The sequence below is a fragment of the Triticum urartu genome, chromosome 2A, assembly GCF_056163025.1.
Source record: "Triticum urartu cultivar PI428250 chromosome 2A, HENAU_Tu73, whole genome shotgun sequence".
NCBI classification, from domain to species: Eukaryota; Viridiplantae; Streptophyta; class Magnoliopsida; order Poales; family Poaceae; genus Triticum; species Triticum urartu.
In genome coordinates, this window is record NC_141874.1 from 717357413 (window position 1) to 717377535 (window position 20123).

Consider the following 20123-nt stretch of genomic DNA (forward strand, 5'->3'; position numbering starts at 1 on the left):
TCAGAAAATACATTTGCAAGCATGTGAACATGGCAAAAACATAATCAGACTCTCAGACTTAGTGAAAAACTGGAGCATGCAAAACAGATATCAAGTAGGCATGTTTACGAGCTCGATGCACTCACTACAGAGCATGTCATGACAATCTAAGCATACACCCATCAAGAATACACATTATACAAGCTAGACATGGCAAGAACAATAACATAGCATGCACGGATCAACTACAACATCCTCGGCAAAATCAATAACAAGTAGACAATCTGCCCAGATACACGAAATGACAAAAGTAGAGCTCGATTGACTCAAGCTAGGGTGCTCCATAATTGCAAACAAAGACATGGATGGATAGAGCACTACAAGATTAACAAATCATCCTTACTGATCATCCTCAAAAGAGGCATGGATCACTAGGAAACAACATGAACATATGGCATATTGATAAAAACAGATCAAGGACTTAGAGAAATCCTAAGTCTCTGAAATCAGCATTAACGAATGCACCACTTGGCAAGCTTGTGCTAGTCATCACACACATCACAAAAATACATGGATGGCACCTCTGGAAAGATGGCAAAGCATATAACAAAATACATGTAGAGCTCAGGGGCATATCATGCACACATTAATCATGGCAAAAATGACAAATGGCTATTTGGTGCAGCAGATCTGACAATTAACTCAAATAGCATTCTTCCAACAGCATTTCGGGCACCAAGATGAACTCAAATGAAAATGATGCAATGAGATGAAATGATGTGCTCTCTGAGACGAACATTTTGATATGCTATATGCCCAAAACGGATCTACGGATGCAAAGTTATGATGCGATAAACATGGGCATATGAAACATAGAGTGGTGGATGAGGAGATCCGGGACGGGGTGGTTCCGGATCGGGACAAAGCCGTTTGGATCGGGGGGAGTGGTGGATCTCATCCCACTCCCCGATCGGATCTGGCCGGAGCGGAGGACGACGCCGGCGAGGTCGGCGCGCGGTGGCCGGAGCCTGCCGCGGCGAGGCGAGGTGGCGGCGCGGGTCGCCAGCCGGTGGGAGGAGCAGGACGGAGGCAGCGGCCGGAGATGGCGCAGGAGGCGGCGCTCGGCGTCACAGGCGGCGGCGACGGCGATGGTTGGTGGCGGCGGGACGCGGCGAGCGAAGTCCGACGCGGTCGGCGGCGATGGCCGGTGGAGGAGGCGGCGGCGAGGCGCTGCGGTGGCCGGCGCAGGTGGCGGGCGGCGGAGCTCTCGGGCGACGGCGGGCGAAGCGGGCCGCGGGGGCCGGAGGAGGGCTCGGCGGGCCGGCGGCGCGGGGGCGGCGGACGCGCCAACAGGGCGACGACATGTGCCGGCGGCGGGGCAAGTCGGACACGTCCGGCCCGAATCGGACGTGTCCGGCGGCGAGAGGTGGGAGGAGACTAGGTTAGGGTTGGAAATGACCCGAAATTTCGGGGAGGGGCCTATTTATAGAGGTAGGAGGAGCTAGGAAAGTCTAAATGAGGTGCGGTTTTCGGCCACGCGATCGTGATCAAACGACCGAGATGATGGAGGAGGTTTAGGTGGGTTTTGGGCCACTTTGGAGGGGTGTTGGGCTGCAACACACACGAGGCCTTTTCGGTCCCTCGGTTAACCGTTGGAGTATCAAACAAAGTCCAAATGGTACGAAACTTGACAGGCGATCTACCGGTAGTAAACCAAGGCCGCTTGGCAAGTCTCGGTTCAATCCGAAAATGTTTAATCCCCACACACGAGAAGAAGGTAGAAATGACCACCGGAGGAGAACGGAGCACCGGAATGCAAAACGGACAACGGGGAAATGCTCGGATGCATGAGACGAACACGTATGCAAATGAAATGCACATGATGACATGATATGCAATGCATGACACGCAAGCAATGACAAGGCAACAACAGTGAATAATTGGACGACACCTGGCACATCGGTCTCGGGGCGTTACACTATTGCTCTTAATAAGAAAACTCCAATTGAGGTATGGTCTGGTTCACCTGCTGATTATTCACAGTTGAGAGTTTTTGGTTGCACTACTTATGCTCATGTTGATAATGGAAAATTGGAGCCTAGGGCTATTAAGTGCGTCTTTCTTGGTTATAAGTCTGGTGTTAAAGGTTTTAAATTATGGAATCCTGAAACCCAGAAGGTTGTTATTAGCATAAATGTTATCTTTAATGAATCTGCTGTGTTACATGATGTTTCATCTACTAATGTTCCTGTTGAGAGTGAACAGCAGCCTCCTATTCAGCAGCCTACTGTTCAGGTGGAGCATGTTATTGATTCAGGTGATACATCTGGTAATGAAATTGTTGATGCACATGATGAACCCGTCGTTGATGATGATAATGTCACTCCCACTCCAAATCAGCTTATTGTTCCACCCAGTTGGAATCTCGCACGTGACAGAGTCAGGCGGGGTATTAATAAACCGGACAGGTTAATTGAAGAGTGCAATATTGTTTCTTTTGCTTTATCTGTTGCAGAAGAAATTGAAGGTAATGTTGAACCTTCTTCATATTCCGAGGCTATTATTTCTGGTGATAGTAATAAGTGGATAACTGCTATGCATGATGAGATGGAATCACTTGAAAAGAATGGCACTTGGGATTTAGTAAGATTACCTAGAGAGAAGAAACCTATTCGTTGCAAGTGGGTTTTCAAGAGGAAAGAAGGTGTTTCTCCTAAGGATGAGACAAGATATAAAGCAAGGTTAGTTGCTAAAGGTTATAGTCAGATTCCAGGTATTGACTATAATGAAGTCTTTTCTCCTGTTGTGAAGCATAGCTCTATTCGCACTTTACTCAGTATTGTTGACATGCATGATCTTGAGCTTAAACAATTGGATGTTAAAACTGCATTCTTACATGGAGAATTAGAAGAGGATATTTATATGGAACAACCTGAAGGTTTTGTTATTCCTGGAAAAGAAAAGCTTGTCTGTAAGTTAAAGAAATCTCTTTATGGATTGAAGCAATCCCCTAGACAGTGGTACAAGAGATTTGACACCTTTATGCTCTCTCAAGGTTTCAAAAGGTCTAATTATGATAGTTGTGTTTATTTGAAAACTGTCAAAGGTTCAACTGTTTATTTGCTCCTTTATGTTGATGATATGCTTATTGCTGCAAAGAGTATGTCAGAGATTAATGAACTAAAGAAGCAATTGAGTAATGAATTTGAGATGAAGAATTTGGGTGCAGCAAAGAAAATACTTGGCATGGAAATATCTAGAAAAGTATATCTAAGTCAGAGAGGATATATTGATAAAGTTCTTCGTCGTTTTAATATGCATAATGCCAAGCCGGTGAGTAATCCGTTAGCTGCACACTTCAAATTATCATCACTTTATGTCCTAAGTCAGATGCAGATATTGAGTACATGTCTAGAGTTCCCTATTCGAGTGCAGTTGGTTCACTTATGTATGCCATGGTTTGTTCTCGTCCGGATTTATCATATGCATTGAGTGTTGTCAATAGATACATGGCTAATCCTGGAAAAGAGCATTGGAAAGCAGTTCAGTGGATTTTCAGATACCTGCGTGGTACTTCTAATGCTTATTTACAGTTTGGGAAAACTAGAGATGGACTTGTTGGTTTTGTTGATTCTGATTTTGCTGGTGATTTGGATAAGAGAAGATCACTCACAGGTTATGTTTTCACCATTGGTGGTTGTACTGTGAGTTGGAGAGCAACTTTGCAGTCCATTGTGGCATGTTCCACTACTGATGCCGAGTATATGGCTATTTCTGAGGCATGCAAAGAAGCTATCTGGTTGAGAGGTTTGTACACTGAGCTTTGTGGAGACTCATCTTGTGCTATATATCTTACAAAGAATCCAATGTATCATGAGAGAACAAAGCACATTGATGTCAGATATCACTATATTCGAGATGTTGTTGCTGAAAGTGATTTGAAGGTATGCAAGATAAGTACTCATGATAATCCTGCTGATATGATGACAAAGCCAGTTCCGACCAATAAGTTTGAGCTTTGCTCAGGCTTAGTTGGTATTTCTCACTGGTCCTATGGACTTTGACGCACAAGGTGTTTAAGCTGATTTGGATGGAGTAGGTGGAGATTGTTAAATTGTGATCCAAATTATACCGTGTTGGACTAGACGTAGTACAACCGGTGTGGGCCTTTGCGTTGACGTCGACGCGTACGAGTACAACTCGTTTACTTGTCCTCCAAGGACTCTCATGTATTGCCCTCTTATATACCCCATGTAGTCGCACCTCAGACGGCCAGTCGTCTCGTACTTGTAATACTCCTCCTCATAGTGATTGCGCCTTCGTGCGTCTGTGGTTTTCTCCCGCAAGGGTTTCCACGTAAAAATCTGTGTGCTCTCGTGTCTCTTTTATCTCGTTATTATCTAACAATGATTACTAAAGCCACCCGGTTACCTAAAAAATGACGTTGTATCATCATGCATCCATCACTTCTTTGCTCCCGAGAAGAATCATCCATCAGCTCCTTCTCTCTGGAAATAAAGCCCACGACATCGATCAACTATATCCCTCGACCTGTTGACCACACTAGTGGTTGGGGCGCCACCTGGTGGCGCCTCTTGAGACGGTTTTGTGGGCACTTGCATTGTTTGAGTGCCTCGGCTCGTTGTATGCGTCCATTTTACGTAGCAGCACAACTTTGTCATGTGCAACTTCAACGAAATCTTTATGCTTTGACTAAGACATGTAAAGAATCATGCATGATTAAAAAATAATAGCATCATGAATATCTTAATATTCAAAGTGTGGTTTACACAAACCATTTTAAACCACAAGATCAGAGTAATAAATAGAACCCAATTAGCATTTAGTCTTTGTGGTTGTCCATCACTAACATACATGCACGAGCTAGCGAAGGACACAAAGGAAAAACCTCAACATGTAAGGTTATATGCAAAATAATAATAAAGATCATTCAATCCCTCCATTGCCTCAACCTGAATAACAAGGTTGATTTCTCGATTAAGCTTAAGTGGGAGTCTTTGTAGCACAAAATAAGAATGCACAATTATGGAATTAACAGAGGATATATTTCAGTTATAAGGCAACATGTAAGTTTTGTGTGATCTAACTTGAGGACAACAATTACATGTCAAAAAAGGTTTCGATCTTTCGAGTTTCGATAACTCACCTTCACTATTGTTCCTAAAACTGCATCAGTGTAACCAATCATTATATCAAAATACAAATTTGAGACCTTCTCTGTGGATGCCTTGTTCTGCTTCAACATGGACGAATATATACAAGTCACCACTTACACCCTCCATGATAAGATAGAAACGGGTAACAACTAACAATAACAATAATATCTTCTCCCAGTAAGTGGATCATAATAAACTTAACTGAAATGTGAGTAATGTTTCAGCCAGACTGTATTACTCTACTTAAAGCATACAAATTGACAAGTATAAGAACCTTGTCAATTGACAGACATCTCAGTACTTCTAGCATTTGATAGAAAAATAAATAAATATAGCCAGGTCTAAGTTTACAGCAAGATCATGACATCATGGTATGTTAGGTAGCTCAATATATCCGCCAACCACCTTTCAATATTATTTTTTTATGAAGCAAACAGATAGTACAACCCCAGACTACAATGTCAGCAAGAAATTATTAGTAAAATGGCAATGTTACACTTCAAATCATAGAATAAGAACAATGAATTATTGATAAAATTATAACTAAATTAAGAAATGCAGGTTAGTAATGAGAACCCTAACCAGAAAGGAAAACAGTTAGTTTCGCACATTCTAACTTGCAGTCCAGAAATTAAGATTTCGCAGAGAAAGAACCGAAGAGAGACAATGAATAGAGACAATGACAATGAATAGAGACAATGGATGGAATACTACGCATAGTGAATCAAGCTAATAACACACATAGTGGTAGTTCTGCCATGTAAAAACAAAGGGATCTAAATCCTGCTATATATGTACAAATGCATGCAATGTTTGTGCTGCATGTAAGAGCTAAAGATAGCTAACTAACCCTTGTTTGGAGATGATACAGAGTAGCACTATTAGCCAAACAACACGGAAAAACTGCAAAGAAATAGATGTAGGCTACCAACCTAATCTGCATCCGTTGACACAAAAAGTATGGCTAAAACCTGACATCACAAAATTGCAAGAGAGGCTAACCATGGCTGAAACTTATTGATCAATTTATTCCTTTGATATTAGTCTGAAGCATTGTGCTATAACTAGACCTCACCAGCCTACAGCCCTACAAATCAATCACATACAAGATAAATTCCAAATCTTTTTAGTAATGGTATGATGCAGTTTGAATACCAAGATTACATTCTAAAGTACAGGCGTACAACTCAATATGTAAACTTTTTTTGGAAAAAGATATTCCCTCTATTTTGCTCCCTTTCAGCAACAACAAATCCCTAATGAACATGTAAAGCTAAACATCTCAAAGATTCAGATCCTAATTGCCTTAATGTTTAATTTGTGAACAACAAATCGGACATACTTGTTGAATTAGTGTGATCTATCTGCGTCGCAAAGAAGGGGGGAATGAGATTGATTTGTCGAAGGTACCATTCTCACTTTTGTCCTCCTCACGGCGATGCTTGTGGCTGGCGGCGGCGTGCTGAACATACTTGCTGCAAACCAAGACAGGGAGCTCCCTTAGTTCTCCCCGACAGCGACACCGTGGGACGGACTCGCCCCCTTCCTAGATTTCCCTATCAAGGGGTAGAAAGAAATCATCATTTCCTACTGTATCAAATGTCAATTTGACAGTCATCATCATGTCTTACATCATATTTAAGCGAACATATTAGGTACGTAATTAACCATTAAACTATCTTGTATGGGTATTTTTTGAGGCATCAACTGCTTATTTAGCTTTTCCTCGCCACGACATGATAAGATTTTCGCCTCAATAATTTTGATTGCATAATCTCCATTTGTATTCATAAAAAATGGCTCAATTTATGGCTCGCTCACTTCCATTGTAACTTGTCTTTTTAATTGCTCTCACATCCTATTCTTTTTGCACCGACTTAACTTTGTTATTGCATTGACATATATAGTTGCTTGCGTCATTTTCTATTGAATTCACAACACCGCTTTGCTCCTATCATAATTGCCTCATCGAGTGGATATACAACTCAGCCAAGTTCCAAAGATGCAAGCTTAGGTTTTAATTATTTGTAAAAACGTGGTGTAGTGGCCTCCCTAATTAACATGGAGATTCGCTTCAAAATCATCGAGATGCTTTGTAGCATCAATGGAGATGTTTGCCACTATTGCATTTGAAGCTTTCCTGAACCACTTAAGTATTCAACTCCCAGTTGATCCTGATAAGAAGTTCAGGGAAAAAGATACCATCATGAATATTTAGTAACTTGACTTCAATAAATCCTTTATTTGCCATTAATTAATCCAGTTAATGCATACAATACATCTTAGGTCCTCCTATTTAGTACAGAACATGATGAAAAAAAATCAGATTTCATATACTGCAAGCTCATGTAAGACCAGCTTAATCACTTGTGATATATAGATCAATTACCTGAGCCACCGTCGACGACAAGGGGACGCTACTGACATGGTCAGAACCCATGATTATTAATAAATAAGCACCAAAGCTTGCTGAGTTAAGCCCGAGCCTGGGCCTCCATACCGGCGGCCGCGCGCCGCGGACGACTCCGCTAGGCCATTGCATGTCCAACCCCTCGCAGTCTTCCTCACTCGGAAGCACTGAATCGAACAGCAGCCCAATCAAATCAACACATCTTGAGATCGAGAGGGTATTTTGATACAGAGGCAATATGAAGATCAAAATCAGAGCAAATGCAGAGGAACTGGAAGCACACAATGTAACCAAAAATACTGAAAGACAAGCAAGCTTTACCAAAAATAGGGCTGGTCTTTTACCTGCCCACAAAAGGATGTCATTTTGTTCAATATAATTGGTGATGTCTGTCAGTAGGATCTCATGTTTGATCTACATTTTTTTATTCACTGAATTTGTAGAACACTTGCGAGTTAGTACCTAGCAAAATAAACATTTTCTACCTCAAATTTGTAGATCAATATCCATGCCTAAATTAAGATTGCTTTTCTTTATGAAGATTTGTGCTGCTCTAACGTTCCTCAGTTTCCATGTTCAATTATCATTAATTCCAAGTAGGAATGAGGACAACCTTGAGCAAGGATATGGGCCTGAGCTCCTGCCTGACGTGTTCCTACAGAGATGTAGGACATGGCGAGCACCTAGCAAGGTGTCACAACCCTGTGGCTGGCGACGATGTGTCGGCACCCTAATCCCTGAAATGAAACAGAGGATCAATGGATTAGTTCAAAAAACATTTTGGGATGGAGGGAGTACTATTTACAGTGAGTCATTCAAAAGAAGCAATACACTGGCTAGGAAAAGACAAGACTACCCACTTGAGGCAGAGAAATAGTAATCAACATTAACTTACAGGAAGGCAAACTGTATCTTGGCTCCAAATACTCGGTTAAATAAACAAAAATTGTGAGGAGCTACTGCTATTCAAAGATGTAGTTGTTTAAAACCTATACTGAACAGTTTAGTGTCTAAGAGAAAAATTACCCAACAGACAAACTTACGGTATGTCGGCATCAATCCCAAAAGTTCAAGTTTTATGCACGCACATCAATCAAATGTTAGGCACTACTAAGAAAGGCTCCGGTGCTACTGCAACAGTAAGAAACTGCACAGGAAAGAACTTAAACATACTCGAGCTTCAGGTATCCAACTCAACTGCGATGTAGACACCCTTTTAGCCGTTGATCTTGTACAGATCATATACTAACAACATGCATAATCAGTTAGTAGTAACATGTCACAGTCCTAAACATAAATAGATGGCAAAGATGATGGCACAAATTACTTTATACGTCGAAGCATGCTACGTCGTACTCAGCGAGGTTGTTGAAGACGCCAATGGCAGTGCCAAGGGGCGGGATGGACTCGATGAAGCACTGGTCCTCCATTACATGATTCACTGGGGAAAATCTGGTGGAAGAGGGGAGTAGGAGCAAACCCTAAGCACCAACCACAACAAACAGGATCACTAGGGAAGCAACCATACATGGGGGGAAATCTGAAAATAAGAGCATAAAAAAACAAAGAGGATGATGTGAACCAACCATGGATTAGTATTGTATAGCTCATGATCTGTGATCTTCCTCTTCCGAGTCATCTTCCTCCTCAACCCGCATCACAAAGGCCTTCATTTTGCACAGACAACTACTGTTAGTACAACTGAAAAAATAGAGAATTGTAAGGATCCAGTTGCAGCACATTTACGAGAAGGACACATATAACTTGTATAGAAACATTTTTATTTGGAAAATGCTCAGGAAAAATGGCAAACCCCTGCTAGCGTCAGTCCTTATACAGATCGGTGTGTACTTTTTAGAAACCTTTCAAGCACGATATTCAAACAGTTTTTTACTCTTTTAGTATCTTCTTCGAGACTTCCATGATTTGACCAGTACTTTCCAAGTAACCTGGAAAACAAGCAACAGAGCCAGGCCACATCAGGAATGTAGTTCTAATACATAACTCCGGAAAAATACTACCATTCTGATGGATATGAGAATGAAATCGTTACCATTCAATCCAGCAAACATCATTGCAGCCGAAGCTCCCGCGATTAGTCCACCTTGCCTACTTCCAGCCATAGTAGAGCGCACCAGTTCATTCAGTCACTGAGCAACCAAGGAAAAGTAACACCCTATATAAGTTTTGGAATATTTGTCAACTGGGCATGTAAACATAAGCAAACATTTCACACAAATGAACTTCTAGTTGCATGAGTAATATGCAGCTGTGTGCCACAATTACTAGAGGCATCTACTACATAGGAAAAGGGAGTGTCGATAACAAAATATTCTTCAGTACATTTCAACAATTGACTGGAACATTCCACGACAAAATCCTTTCTTTTTTGCAATAGAAATAACAGTGTCCAGTTGGGTGAATGTTGAAAGTAAAGATCTGATTGTGCTATATAGTTTGAAGAAGATGGAGACTTGCCAGTAAGAAAATCATGCTGAATTTGACGCAAACAAACATGTTGGTGTCAATCATAAAAAAGTATACATATAAACATGGAGTTTTTCGTTGCTAATTAATAATTAATAATCAGTCTTGGCACTTCACTAAATGTTAGACTAACAACAAATAAACTGATAGACAAAGACCACTTGATAATTAACCAATCGATGCATAGATGGTTTGGTGCTGAAGATGGCTTTTATGTTGTTTGTTCGGCACCAGCGGATGCACCTCAATTGCATCAGTATGCTATGCCTGAACCTAATACCACATGACACCAGAACACACGTATATGAGACACACTTAAACAACCATTAGCAGGTAGAGAAGGAAGATAGATGAGTACCTGGGTGACGGTACGGAGGTAGAGGGGGGCGTGGCCTTTCTTGCCGCCGATGGCCGGATCTGCTCCCGGTGGCGCTTCTCCGTGGACTCACCATCTCCCTCTCCCTCCTCTCCCCTTCTCTGGCTGAGGACGACCCCGCGGACAGGCCACCGCCAATATGTCCGCAACTTTCTCTCGAGCGAGAGGGGATGAGAAGGAGAGAGGGCCGCCGCGCACTGACCTTCAATTTGTAGCCGCCGCCTCGATTTGCAGCCGCCACGGACGGCCTTGAGCACGGTTGGCTGCTCCCCCTCCCCGTGTCTTAACGCGACCACTCCTCTTCTCGCCTGAGACAGCAGCCACACCGGCGACCTAGGTCTGGCAGATCGACGGAGCCGACGGGGCTCTGACAGGTGTTGCGCGCCGATGGGCGAGGAGGACGCCGCCGCCACCGTCTGCCCGTCTCCTCCCATCCCCGCTCCGCTCTGCCCTGCCCGACATGTTGCTCGATCTGGTGAGAGGGGGAGGAGAGGTCGTCGATGGTGAGAAGAAAAAGGGTGGGAGAGTCAGCCGTTGGGGAGGGCGTGGCTGATGGCGGCGGCTGCAGGGAGGTCGCCGGTGGCGGCGGCGGCGACAAGGGAGAGGGAGAAGAATCGGGGAATGGGGACTGGGGGCCAATCCTTTTCTCTCATCGCTGGCCAATCCCTCTCTCTCTTTCTTGTCGAAGTAAACCTCTTTGTCTTCTAGCTAATCCGACGTGGACGTCGCCAGGATGCGCTCTTTGCGCCACCGTTATTGGGTTGTACTAGGCGCCACCTTGTGGCGCCTCCTGAGGCGGGCCTTTACGCACTTATCTTGTCTCCGCATATTCGGCTGCCATATTTGATCTTCAGTCTCACCTCATACATTAATATGGACATACACTAAAACATTAGGATCTCTTTGCTCTCTTGGATGTAGAGATATAAAATATTCATTACAGCCATTCCTTGATGGATCAATAAGAAAGAAAGAAAAAAGTGAATACACTTTGAACAGAATCAATTCCAGTGTGAATGTATGATACATTACCCTGCCATCTACAAAAAGATGGATGAAAAAGGGAGGGAGAGCTGCCATTAGATGGAAACCAATTTGCAATTTACACCAAGACTATTTTTTAGAATATGTTCGTAACATACTTTCTGAATTATTATTCAAAGTATTATCTGAACAAATCAAAATATGCCTTACAAAAGAAACGGAGCGAGTAGGAAATAGATAGCAGTAGAACACTTTGAAACTTCATAACATCTAAGAACCCAGCATTGTAACGTCACACAACACAAACGCGATCATCAAGCCTCATATTTGAAGCTTCAGTTTGGTAAACATCATCCATCTTGATTCATCTTCATCTTGGTTCAGTACAAAAGCAAGCCAAACTGGTAACATTCCAAAAGAAATTTTATCTCCCTGAATTTTTATGAGAAAAGTCTGACTCTTTATATTGGGAGCATCAACACACACCTTTTTTGTATTATCCCAAAGAAAATTGCGATCTAAATGACCATAAATTTTGGTGGCCAAAATTATCTGGTCGGAAACATAGTGGGCAGGGAACTACAAATGGATTCGGAAGCATGTGAAGTGGAAATCAGGGAAGTACAAATGGACGCGGAAACTGTAAACAAATAAGGTCGGTTTAGGGTACTTTATCTTGGATTTCATCTACCTGCCTACATATAGATCAGTCCTCCCTTGAGTCTTCTTCTTGGGTTGGATTGGGTACTAAAAAGCAAAGAAGCGGAGTATTTCAATTAAAACTGGGATCAACTTCAGAAAATAAGACGGTGCTCGAAGGGAAAGGAAGGAATGTGTACACAATTTCTACGGCGTCGAGTATGTTGATGCCCTGACCAAAAGAATAAGAGGGCATATCATGTGATTCTGTATCTGTGCTTTGTTCTCCAAAGATCATCTAAAAGAAGTAAAAATTAAACTAAGATGTAAAAAAATCGACCAACAGCAACAACAGAAATTTGTTCTCCAAAGATCATCTAAAAGAAGTAAAAATTAAACTAAGATGTAAAAAAATCGACCAACAGCAACAACATAAACATGATGGTTCAGCTCTACACATACTGTTCCAAGAGTTATCTCGACGATAAGGAGATCTGAATCTCCCAGCTTCTTGTACTGCAACTTCGTTGGTACTGGCTGCGGGCGCGTATCGGGTGCCATCTTTGGGTATGTTGGGCACTCAACCCTGGTAAGGTATTTCTCTAGGATGAGGAAATTGCAGTGAACACGGATAGCACCATTTGTCGCATGTACTGTTGTCGATTTTTTTTTGCATATATTGAAACCCTTGTTCTTGCACAATCCAATAAACATATCAAGAAGTAAAATATCGATGTGTGAAATGATGAAAAAAATATAATAACAAAGAGGATACCTTGAGCTCTCAAGTATTGTTGCATCTTCATCTTTCGGTTTCCTCTTCGAATTTGTATGCCTATTTTCTAGATTGTGGTTGGATGTTACACTTTTCTCAGGCTGATGAGCACAATGCACCTCTTCTTCTTGGAGCTTACTACCACCAATTTGATACTCAATTGCAAGAATTTTATCATCAGTTGGAAGCGGGCGGATTTCCACTTTCTGGGGATCTTCAATTCAGTGTACATCGTCATGGTGTACCATTCTCTTGCAAGTTTTCTGTTTAACCCTCCAATCCGAGGAGATGGGAGGGTAGCATTGTAGTAAATAACATCATTTCCAAAAGAAGTTACACTCATGGTTGTGTTGGCATAGGAATACTAAATGGAAAAGATTATTTTTTTGCTAGCTGGGTAAAGGTGTATACAAAAATTGTTCACCATAAATTTGCTCGCCAGCCCCAAATATGTATAATGCCAGCGGAAACCCGACATGTTACATCAAACAACACAAGAGAGTGTTCCTACTGCCGTAATGCCATCCTTCATGTGAAAATCTATCTCTTCAAAGGAAACAGGATTTACTTATATCATGCCTAACATTTGAAGCATCAGTTATACGTCGAGTGGACAGTAACACGGCCCAGTGGCATTAGAGAGAGAGAGAGAGAGAGAGAGAGAGAGAGAGAGAGAGAGCAGACCAGCATAGGAATACCTATGCCGGAGTCAGTGTTGAGGAGGATCCGGTTGTCGACAACATGGTGTACCACTCGTTATCACCGCCAGGGGCAGAGCGCCGGCCCTGTCGAGCGCGATCGAGGAGATCCCCCGGGAGTAACGAATGGTGTCCGTCAGGATGAACTTGGACAATCAGCCATCAAGGGTTTCGATGTATGCTTTCTGAGCGCTGACGTAGCTCACGAAGCAGGACCTACAGTTCCTAAGCTTGACCTCTAGCTTGAGAGTGGCGTGCCGCTGGGCATCATTGCAGAATTTCCCATCAGCAGGGCAGGTGAAGGAATTTGCCTCAAACGTTATCTGTCACTGTGATTCATGAGACTCTCCCGTTAGCTTCCTAGTTCTTGCAAAGCTGTCACGGAGAAGGGAAAAGGAATCAGTATTTTGATTCAGTGAAACTACATCAATCATCAATTCTACACACGAAACAGAGATCAACTTACCCATGCAATAGCTCAGCAAGCTGCGGTTGCAGCTCCTCGTCCCGTAATTTTTGTATTCTATCGGATATAGATTATACTGCTCGTAGAGAAACCCAGTCACAGGGCACCGAGAATGGGTTTCTTGTAGGAACTCGCATCCACGGTCATGGAATGACTTGTGGTCGTTCTCATGCTAACGAGAAGACTGCCGCAACTCGACAGAGCCTCTTCCTTATGAACACCGCTTGGATTATCTGATGCATTAGGGATCCATTTAGACCAGGAGGTCCCTGGATCACATATAAGCTCTGACTATTCAAATGTAACTCAATTATATCATCCGTGAACCTCGCCAAATCCAAAAAAATTCTATTGGGTCTCAAACTCTTAGACCACCAGTAAAGGACATTGCCAACACAGATCCTGGGATTACTCTCACAAAGCTAAGCCTCTTACATTGTCCTGGTTTTTTCAGCACAACACCGCTTTGAACCTTTGGCATCTTGGTTCCTCTGCTGCACACATTTCTTCTCTTGTCGAATTTTATCTATGGCCTGTACAGAACCAAATCGTTTTTAATATAATTATACAATACACAATACAACAGAGACATGCTCTTATAATATGCTAGGAAACCATGAACACACAAATGCTTGTGCACAAGAGACTACAGAAAATGATCATAATGCATTGAAAATTAACCACATTGCTTTTATGAGCTTAAAAATCACAGATAGCACTATCGGTAGTATGATCTTGTCAAGACCTTAACCATAGCCTTATTAGTAAGGACACACAACCCAAATACAAGATGCATTTTAATTTCAAGGTAGTGTTAGTATTTTTCAAATAATTAGTTGTCTTAACCATGGATAGATCAACAACAACTTGCTAAGAAAGATATGAAGTATTCTTTGCATATGTATGCAATCACAGGAAAGATCAAATGACTCCAGCAGATATAAATAACCCACCTTAACTTATTCATTCAGTTTCTTCTCCCAGGCATACAATCTCCCTAAACCTACGTGTGACTTTTTTTTCCTCTTATGGTCTGCAGCTTTTGGGGGCCCTTTATGTGCTCATGTATTTATTTATTGGCTTTCCTTATAGGACTGAGATGAGCATCACAAAGAAAGTAGGCTTATCTCCGTAAAATATGTGCTACTTCTGATAGAAGTAAACATGTGATGCTTCTGATAGAAGTGAACACGTGCAAAGGCCTATTAGGCAACTAAGATTAAACATTTTTAACTATAATTAAGAGCAAATTCCCTCCAAAATTGTTTGAAAGCTTTTATCATCTGGTAAACAAAAAAAAAATCAGATCAATGTTTATAGCAGGCTCATCACATCATGATATAGGTAGCTGCATAGATCCATGAACCACTTAATCATACGTTCAGGCATGGTATGCTACATAAGTATTCTTTAAGGTACACTTTCTAGTTTGTACCGTCTAAAATATAAAATATAGCAATTTGGTAAGAACATCTAATGATTCAAATGGGATGGTTACCAGCAAAGCGACTAATGCCTTATGTCGCCTTCCATCACGACATCAGAATAACAAACATGTACCAGTGCTTGAACAAGATCACCCGAGCAGTGGCATCTCATCAGGTGATGCTCTCACAAGCTTTTCGGTAGAACTAAGAGCGCTTTCAACCCTGTGAAGACAAAAGAAAGAAAGGTCAGGATCATGTAGTAGTTTTTTCTGGAAGGTATTCAAAACACTAAATGGAAACTTACACCATCTAGATCGTCAGGTTTTCGCAGTGCAGCTGCAAGATCACTTAGATGTGTGAAATTCTTCTGCAAATCAGTAACATCATCTGACAGATCATACCGCTCCAGGGATGAATCACTGGAAGCATCAATGTTAATGCTTTCCTTGTCATAGTGTTCCTCAAGATTTATAGCAGCGCCAGACATTTCATCAGAATCTAGTTTTGACTTGATCTCTACGATTTTTACTCTGTTATCTGAAATATCATGCTTGATAGTCTTTCCCTTTTTGTCACCAGCATGTTTCCAGTTCTTACATGGATGGTTTTGATTTGCTTCCAAACTCTACATCATGCGAAGGAGCTGTGATCTCCTTTGGAGAGAGAACCCCGAACTCCCAGTCAACATTCTAACAGTCATCATCAAGGTAAAGAGGATCAACGACTTTAGAAAATGTCAATGCAACAGCACTTGCCATCTTCCGGACTACATCAATTGGGCTCTCTAACCTACCTATAGTCAAAACAATATTCGGTGAGTAGATATTATGATTGTGCTTACCGTATCCTGGTAAACAAACACAAGGGAAGATAAGTACTTACAGCTTACTCCTTGAAGAATATAATTTAATACATCTCTATTCATTTCTAATTCTTCTTTTGACATGTTCTCCAAACATAACCCTATTGCTGCAGCGATATCTACATACTGATTAAGGAAAACAATGCCAAATGATAACTTGCATTGAGAAATGAACAATATAGTTTTAAGTGCATCGAAGGATACAAGCTTGTTGCTCCACTGAATATGACTAAACAAACTCTTTCTTGGACCAAACAGTAACTAAACTTTGCAATGTAACCAGGAAGTTTGACGTCCTTCGCATTTGAGCTTCTGCGACTGAATTTGGTGGGAATTCAAAGACAGCATAATGAAGAATCCATCTCAGGCAGCATAATGGAAATGTTTCCCAAAGCAAAAATTTGTCAATAAGCATTGTCCTGAAGAACGCATTGTGGAAAAGAAAACATATAAGAAAGAAGCAATTTAATAAATTGCTAGTTAGGACATACTGAATATAGTTGAACATACTCCCTCCGATCCATTTTACTCTGTGCCTAAGTTTTTTCGGTTTTTCAGTGATTGTTCCAAGTACAACCTCCTTTTCTGCCTTAGTTAAAGTGCTTCACATTAATCGCACATGTTTCCAACAGCAGTGCATGGAGAGGGAAAGCACGCGTACCTGCAGTGGCCAAGAGCCATGCATATCAGGCATGATGGTACTTCGGCCAATGAAAACAGCTACACTTATAATGGCTCGCACATCCAGATCGAGTGACTTCCTGACTTCATCCCACCGTTGTCATTGAATATATCCATCTTATTAGTCTCACTCTTCTCTTTCCACGACAAACTGTTCGAGCTTGGTCCCAGCTCGCTCCAATAGGACGAGAACGACGCAGATGATGGAGATCGAAGCCACGCGGTGGCATGGATTATCTTCAACGAGTTCTCTGCATCAAGACAGAAATATCACTAAGTTTCTTTGTAGTCTGCAGTGTCAATCAACACCAACACCTAATCTGTAGTCTGTACTCTGCAGTGTATGGATATATCAATCAAAAGCCAGTCCTTGTAGTGTGCTGTTCTAAGTTCTACCAGAACTAAAAAGTGCAGATTCATGGTGTTCATCATGAAGCAAGAGCCTTTAGTCATTTGCACCCCAAAAGGACCACCTGCCCACCTTTGCAATCAAGAACCACAAGTGGTAGCATCAAAAGCGCTACAAAAAATTGGGTCTGGACATGACTGCAAAGTTACAAATGTGTGATAACAAATTGACCGTGTGCGGATATTACATCAGTGGAGAATATTCAAAGCCACTTTTTTAAGAGATTCTGCTTTGCCTAATCTCCACGGGCACGTGCGAGCCCTAAACAAAGAACAGTACCATCTAAAAATTCCATACCACCATGGGTATTAAAAGAGTAGTATATCCAAACCAAATCCATCTAATGACACAATGCTTTTCACCGATGGACACTTGTGAAATCCACTCATGTCTCGCACCAGCTTTACGCCCAAATCTTGCAGTTTTCCCACAAACAGAAAAAGGGGATTCAACCGCATTTGGGGTAAAAGATCGAGCAGGTTACAGGAGATAGAAAAGTTGGGTGAAGGCGATCAGGGCCGGACCTTTGAGCTCGGGGGCGGCGGCCTCGAGCATGCTGGAGACCTCCTTGCCGGCCTCGACAGGCCATGGCGAAGAAGAGGACGGTCAACGAGCGTCCCCGTTGCTGACCTTGGCGCAGAAACACAAGGGGGCTGACTCCTCTCCCGACGCGTGACCGGGGAGAAGAAGGAGCCGACCTCCGTTGCTCCGCGCCCTTGAAGATGGCGCAGATCGGAAATCATCGCTGCCACCGGGAGTGCATGCCCTCGCGCTTGACGGCCTCGGTGACACGGGAGAGCGGGCAGGAGGCATCGAGGAGGAGTGCAAGGAGGCGTCGGAGTCGCGCCGGCGTCCAAGACGGCACCGTGCGCCGGCGATAGTGGCGGCTAGGGTTAGCCACGAGCGCAAGAGGAGGAGGCGAGCGTCGAATCGAGTTGGCGGAGCAGATAGGTCGGATGAAGGATAACACGAGGGAGTGTTGGGCGGAGCCGGAGACCGCCGACAATGGTCGGAAGGCCGGCGGCCGAGAGGTGGAGAGAGGATCGAGAGAGAGAGAGAGAGAGAGAGCGCGCGCGCTCGAGAGAAAGGCGAGCGAAAGCAACGAGAGGATAGGCTACCTTTATTTTTCTTTTCTGGCTAATACACATCTGACTGCACAGCTCTGGACAGGAACCTCTCTCGCTATTGGCCGTCCTCAACAGTATGTGTGATGATGTGGACATCGTGAGGAAGCTTCCTTGATGCACACCTTATTGTTTTGGATTTCCAAGCATGTACTTCCTCCATGCGGGTTTATTGCCCCCTTGTATTTTGGGTCAAACTTTAACCTTCTATAAACTAACAAAATATAAATTATATGATAGAAAAATTATATTATTGGATTTGTATTTGAAAGAGGTTTTCAAAAGTATAATTTTTGTGGCATATACTCCCTCCGTTCTAAAATAGATGACCCAACTTTATACTAAATATGAGAGTAGTTTGCATTTTATTAGTTAATTTTTTGGGTCAAACTTTAGCCCAAACTAAGAGGGGGGCTAACAAATTCGGACAGAGGTAGTACGTACTACTACACGCGGTATCCATGACCGTATGCTGTAGCGCGTGGTGGGTCAAGACGTGTGCGATGTCTAATTAGCTGAACTCCCCAGAAAAAACTGAACTGAGCTAGCTCAGTCAGCAAAATAAAAAATTGTCGATGAGCTGATTAGTGAGCAATGAATGCAAAGTATGGGTTCCAGAACTATATTTCACTAGTTGGGTGACAGGTTGGAAAACGGTTTTGATATATACTACTACCAAATATTGCAACTTGAGCGCTAATCAGAATTAATCAATGGAACAGGCAACGTACCAACTGGGCCAACGATCGTGTACCAAAGGTGGGTGTAGCGTTCACCTTTTAAAATTGTGAAGAAGAAAAAAAGCATGACATGCAAGTAGCATATATATCATACATCTTTGTTTAGGCGATCTGGACACACACTTTTAAATCAAACCTCGATCCACAACTTGATAAACTAAAATGACAGATCCAGCTATGGATAGCGTACCTGATTTGAAAATTGCGAACAATATCCTCCTCATACATTTCACAATAAAAAAATCTGCTTTGTTTCTTGTTCTATGAATCGAATTAGGGTTCGAAGATTTGTGGTACTCGGAAGATGCTTGATGTATTACTATTGTTATTATTAAAAGGTGTCAATATCACGACTTATTAGTCAGTAAATTGGAGGCTAGTGCACCTAAAAAAGCTAATTTATTGGTGGCTCTCCTTTCGAAATGTCACTATTGATATTATCCTATTGTTCATGTATAAAAGAAACAGATTAAAAGAACAAATCAACATTTCAGTAGAGAAGTGTTCCACGAAGACCAAACAAACAAATAAGAAAGCTACGGCTAATTAAGTAGCAAAAGCAGACCCTACACAAGAAACAAACAGAGGAGCAAAGATAGAGGGATTTAATTAGCAAAACACGATATAGGAAGGAAGGGGTCCATGGTAGTCCATGTAATAAGAGAATTTCTCCATTTCTATTGTAGGTGGAAAATGACATGAGCATTTGAGTATGCATACATTGTTGTCCAACATGTTGGTGTGTGTGCCAGCATGTTGTTTCTTCTTCTTGTTGTTTGTTCTGTTTTATGTGTGCAATTCTGCAAATATATCCCACCGTGTCTTGCTATTATTTTATTTCATTGAAATGGTCCAGATTGCCTAGTGTGCGTTGTAGTTTCAAGAGTGC

General features: G+C 42.2%; 1 long non-coding RNA gene across 10 annotated transcripts; it reads right to left on the minus strand.

Annotated features, from left to right (window-relative positions):
* Nucleotides 1-4719: 4719 nt before the first annotated feature.
* LOC125527711 (uncharacterized) lies at nt 4720-11120 on the minus strand. 10 transcript variants are annotated; one of them, XR_015617555.1, is made up of 9 exons: nt 10412-11119; nt 9620-9716; nt 9153-9515; nt 8740-9047; nt 8180-8303; nt 7546-7733; nt 6567-6712; nt 5147-5233; nt 4720-4952 (listed from the first exon to the last, which is right to left on the minus strand). It is a non-coding gene; the product is annotated as an uncharacterized LOC125527711 (long non-coding RNA). The 10 variants fall into 10 exon arrangements; XR_015617554.1 differs by having other exon boundaries at nt 4720-5233; nt 10412-11118; XR_007292219.2 differs by lacking the exons at nt 4720-4952; nt 5147-5233 and having other exon boundaries at nt 5292-6712; nt 9153-9233; nt 9380-9515.
* Nucleotides 11121-20123: the final 9003 nt, after the last annotated feature.